This window comes from Takifugu rubripes, chromosome 13 (assembly GCF_901000725.2).
Source record: "Takifugu rubripes chromosome 13, fTakRub1.2, whole genome shotgun sequence".
In the NCBI taxonomy this organism is placed as follows: Eukaryota; Metazoa; Chordata; class Actinopteri; order Tetraodontiformes; family Tetraodontidae; genus Takifugu; species Takifugu rubripes.
Genome location: NC_042297.1, coordinates 1,505,541 through 1,511,842, shown reverse-complemented (window position 1 = coordinate 1,511,842; position 6,302 = coordinate 1,505,541).

Here is a 6,302-nt window from a genome sequence, read left to right as displayed (position 1 = left end):
CACCTCAGCCCCTCTAAAGAGCCCATTAAACAGTGTTGTAATGCAAACAGTGAATGTGAGGAGAGTGAGGGCCAGGTGTTGGCTGCGCAGGGGATGAGTGTCTAATGCAGCCATTACGAGTGGTGGGGATGGTGGGTGGATTATCATAAAAGCATCTCCCCTCCCTCTAATGTGGACACGTCTGATCAATACCAGACTCCTGGGAGGGACCAGACAAACCAGAAGACGAAGGACGATAGGAAGGAGTCACTCTATTAATCCCTCCGCCCGCCCGATGCTCTGCCACCGTGCCACCGGACGGGGAAAGAGCTGATCCGTGTGTCTCATCCCCCTGGAAACGGGTGACCAGACGCTGTCCACGACTATAAAGTGGAAGGACTGTCCAAGAGGACTGTTGTGCTTCTGAATCAAACTCGGAGGAGGCCGACGGAGCTGCAGCTGTGAGCAGGACCAGGAACCTGGGGCTTCAAGGACCGGGAGGCGGCTCTGCTATGATGAGCCCGGCCAGAGCATCTGTGAGGGGACGGAATACAGAAGACACGAGCGTGAGGAGCTACACGTTCTCGGGACTAGATAAGAGTAAAGACGCGTCTCCCAGGTGGAGGGAGACGATTATTAAACACTGTAGACGACCATATAGGAGGGGGAGGTGCTAGAACAGAGCCCTGCAAGAGTTCCCTTGAGCCAGGTCCCGGCCCCCCAAACGATGAGCTGGGGACTGCCCCAGGAGTGAACCTGCCCCCCCCCCCCCCCCCCCCCCCCCCCCCCCCCCCCCCCCCCCCCCCCCCCCCCCCTGTGATTGAGTGAAGGTACTTTCCATGAGCGATGGTCCCAGTGCTGTGCTGGTTGCGGCTCACCCACGCTGGTTTGAGCACCTTCCTCCCCAACGATGGCTAAAATCATCTGGTTGGTCGACCAGATCCAGATCACGTCCTCACACCACGAGCTGCTGTACGCCTGTGGTCTATTTTTACAGCTGAAGGGCTCTCAGTGGCCAGCTCTGCTTTCACTAATGCTGCGTGATACCGGCCCGATGTGGTTGGGAGCCCCGCACTCCCCCACAGTGGTGACCTCTCAGCACCATCAAAGCTCTTCATGCTTCTGTCACATCGTTTTCCACGACCATTCCACACTCGACCAAACCGTAATTGTGGTTTCCAGGCAGCTGAATTCTCTCCCACAACTGCTGTTTGGCCCCTGTCACCTGTGGCCCCTGTCACCTGTGGCCCCTGTCACCTGTGGTGCCCCCCCCCCCCCCCCCCCCCAGCCGGAGCAGGACACACCTGTAGGTGTCGATTCACATCTTTAAACGGGACCCAGAACTTCTGATCTTCTTACCTTAAAGGTCAGGTGATTCACGGTGCAGTGGCTGAAGTCTGCCGAGACACCTGTGTCACACTGGCTGAGGAGCAGGTGCACGAACTGCAAAATCACACAAACACAAGGAAAATAACACCACAACATCACAATATTCACAAGTTGTGAGTTCTTCTCTGCTGGTTTCGTCTCTCGCCGGGTCGTTTCCTGTCAAACCCTCTGGACCTTCAGCTGAGTGGCTACAGACACACACACTCACACACACACACATACACACACACATACACACACACATGCACACACACACATGCACACACACACACACACTCTCTCACACACACACACATGCACACACACGCATGCACACACACACACATACGCACACTCTCTCACACTCACGCACACGCATGCACACAAACACACACATGCACACGCACACACGCATGCACACACACACGCACACTCTCTCACACACACGCACATGCACACACGCACGCACACACACGCATGCACACACACACACACATGTTCACACGCACACACACACGCATATGCACACACAGACAAACACACACTCACACACACATGCACACTCATACACACACAATTACACATGCACACACACTCACACACACATACACACACACACTCACACACATGCACACATATACACACATACACACACACAGTTACAGATACACACAAATATACACATTTACACTCATTTATGCGCACAGAAACACACATATGCACACATTTACACATACACACACATTCGTATACACAGACGTGTACACACATATGCATACTCTCCCGCACACACAGACAAATGCACGCACGCACACATACACACATTTACAAACATGCACATATACACATGCACAAACATTTACACACATGTACCTAAACGCACACACGCACTCACACACACAGACACACACATGCACACACAGACACACACATATGGTGACAGTCTTCACTGTTACAACAGAAAGTAAAAAATGGACCAAAAAATTCACATTTATTTGAATTTGAACTTTTACAAAAGAAAACAAAATTACATCCAAATGCTGCCAAAGTTTCCAGAGCTTCAAAGATATTTAATCCAAGTGTGAATATTTACTACTTCTTTATTCATATCTATGTAATATTCATGTTATAACCCTGAGTTCCAGCCAGAGGTGGTAATTACGGCAAAAGTGGATTTTTGATACCAAACCCGATCATTTTTCAAGCTAACATTAAAATCAGACCCGTCGCAGACCTGAACAATTAATAGGATGAGGCAAAAGCATCAAGCCAATGCAGCCCCCTCCCTCGCTGAGCGTAACAATCCTCCCCCAGCATTCAGGTCTCTGCCCGTGCCCTGCAGGAAGGCTAATGACAGACATGTAAGTCAGCGGCGTGACCTGTTCTGCTGCACATGGAGTTTATTTGCTGTGGTTTTAGCTACAGCTTCAATGCTCAGCCCTCTGGGCACAAATACGTCTGTGGAGCTCCAGCCCAGGGAGAGGCAATCTGACAAGCAGTGCAGCCCTAATCCAGGCCAGGTCTGGGGCTGTGTTTGGTATGCATCCCCTAGGTATGAAATAAATACAAGGCCAGTAAGCAGATCTGCTTTGCCTGGATGGCCACGAGGGAGTAGCGGGTTTTCCAACCTTGCTTTACATGCCTTGACGGGATGTCTCTTATCCATATATGTAACCTCATAACATTTGGGGCGTTTCACAAATAAGGCCAGCTTTGATCTCCTGTGGAAAGTAATACACTTTTAATGTCCAACTTCAAGGGCCATTAGCCACATTTTTATCAGTTAGCAAAGCGGCTTGGTGGATCTCTGAATGTGGAGTTGCTGCGAGCTTCAAGGCTGGACGAGTGGGGCTGAGATCGAAGGGTTGTCCGGATAAGTTCTTCGCTGGGAGAAAGAAAGTTGTTGAGTAATAAGGCTCCCTCCCTACAGCTCTTCATTTGATTTACCTTTGAGCAAAGTACTGAGCCGCCCCCCCAACTTCAGAAGACATCATTGAAAAGCTAAATGAAGGATTTAGGGAGTTAAAGGAAATCAAGGAAATTTTCCAAAGTGTGTCTCAACTTAGTGACACCCTGGACTCGGCGTTCCCTTCCCCCAAGGTAGACGAGCAGACCGACGATGCGTGTTTAAACTTGCTTTGTAATCTGTGGATGAGCAGTCGTCTCTAATGTCTAAAATCATCAGAGGCCGCTTTCAGTGAAGAAGGTGATGAAAGAAGGGAAAATGACAGAAAACAGAAGTGGAAAAGGAAGAGTAGATACGTGCTAAAGAGATCAAAACGGTTAGTTGAAAAAACTCTTCCTGATGTCGTTCTGTTGAAAAATGAACTGAGAAATGTTCAACAATGACATGTTTTAACAAGGCCGGAAGGGCCCTGGAACAGAGGGATGGATGGATGGATGGATGGATGGATGGATGGATGGATGGGTGGGTGGATGGGTGGGTGGGTGGATGGATGGATGGATGGATGGATGGATGGATGGATGGATGGATGGATGGATGGATGGATGGATGGATGATGGATGGGTGGGTGGGTGGATGGATGGATGGATGGGTGGGTGGGTGGATGGATGCGTGGGTGGGTGGATGGATGGATGGATGGATGGATGGATGGATGGATGGATGGATGGATGGATGGATGGATGGATGGGTGGATAGATGGATGGATGGATGGATGGATGGATGGATGGATGGATGGATGGATGGATGGATGAATGGATGGATGGATGGATGGGTGTATAGATGGATGGGTGGGTGGGTGGGTGGATGGGTGGATGGATGGATGGATGGATGGATGGATGGGTGGATGGATGGATGGATGGATGGATGGATGGATGGATGGATGGATGGATGGATGGATGGATGGATGGATGGATGGATGGAGCACTGGCACATACCTCATCTTGTATCCATCCAACCATCATTGTGATCCCATCATATAAAAATCTGAGTAGAACTGAAGCTCTTTTTGCTGCTGTTTCCATTGTTATTTTTATTGTTGGTGATGAAAATCATCCTCACCTCGGCTTCTCCTGCTTATCTTGGACCGGGTCACATAAGTAGTGGTCCAAACTGTGATGCCCAGACTTCTGTCAACCGAGACACTTCCTCCAGTTCTTCAAGGATTCCTCAAAGGGACTCCCAGGCCAGCCGAGGGACATAATCTCTGGGTCCACCTTAGGACCTCCTCCTGGTCAGATATGCCTGGAAGACCTCCCTGAGGACGCATCCCAAGGGCGTCCAAAACAGATGCCTGAGCCACCTTAGCTGATTCCTCCCGAAGTGAAGGAGCAGTAGCTCTACTCCGAGCTTCTCTCGAGTGACTGAGCTTCTCTGGGTGGGAGCACCCATCCACCCTGTGGAGGAAACACATCGTGGCCACTGGTATCGTGATCTTTTCCTTGGGGTCACTATCACAGTTTATGACCACGGGTAAGGGTAGGAGCATGACCAGTAAATTGAGAGCTTCACCTTTCAACTAAGCTCTTTCTTTTCCATAATGGTCCAGTACACCGAGCGCATAACTGCTGCTGCGATCCGGACGTCAATCTCTCACTTGCGAACAAGACCCCAAGAAACTTGACAACATGACTTGAAGATGTTTCGCGTTCTCTCCAAAAGGTTTCTTCAGGTCTGAAGTGAAGAAACCAAAATGTCTTCAAGAAAACCTAAACAAGTCCAGTCGACGCAGAGATCTTATTTTGGATAACTATGACCTGGATGATTGAGAATCTGCACAGATAACAGCAGGGGGCCTGTCCCCTATCTTAAGCCGAGGGAAATTACCCTTTCGTTCACTGGAGTAAACTCCAACACATGGTGGCTAAGCTGGGGAATTATAACTAAGCCTACACCAGCCCACCTCCGCTCATCCTGGGCACCCAAGAGTAGTGGAGGGTCCAGCCCCTCTCAAGGAGCTGGGTTCCAGAACCCACGCTGGAGTTGGGCCTGCTTATCTCTTGACGGTACCACTCAACCTCCTGCACAACCTCAGGCTCATTCCAGAGTTTTGATCTGAAGATTGGGCTGTCGAGGCCCCCCACCACCCACACGACTGCCACCCAAACCACATTGCACCGGCACCTTCTGGATCTTCCTGCGGGTGGTGTGCCTACTGGAAGGCAGACCCACATTGCCATTTAGAGCTGAGGCAGGCTGGGTCCTGTGGGCAGAAACCCGGCCAGCCAGTGGCGGTCTGCGAGTCCTGAACCCAGGCCTGGCTCCAGAGTGCATTCCCAGTAACGCCATCATTGCTGTTATGTTTGTCATCATGATGGTAGATGAACCACCCTTGATCAGGCCCAACACCTGCGGCCTGTTCCCAGGATCATTTGGGAGCACAAACCCCTTCACCACAGTAAGATGGTGGTTTAGGGAGGGGGAGGAAAATGATGAAACATTGAGAATAAATATCCCAACAAGTTTTCTAAAATGGGTTTTATTTCTTCACATTAATTTTCTTCACATTAGAAATTACTTAATACACACTAAATCAGTCAAAAAAACTTTTATTCACTGATATTCTTCAACATTTACTGTTTTAGGAATTTAAGGTAGCAATCTGATGACCAGCTGACAACTAGATAAACCAACTGATAGCTACCTAATGACTAACTGAAAACGTAATAACTAGATGACAATTAGCTGATAACGAAGTGATATCTAGCTGATAATCAAACAATAGGCAACAAACAAGCTGATAAGTTAAGCTGATAACTACCTGAATAACCAGCCGATAACTACCTGAATGACCAGCCGATAACTACCTCAATAACTAGCCGATAACTACCTGAATAACCAGCCGATAACTACCTGAATGACCAGCCGATAACTACCTCAATAACTAGCCGATAACTACCTGAATAACCAGCCAATAACTACCTGAATAACCAGCTGATGACTACCTGAATGACCAGCCGATAACTACCTCAATAACTAGCCGATAACTACCTGA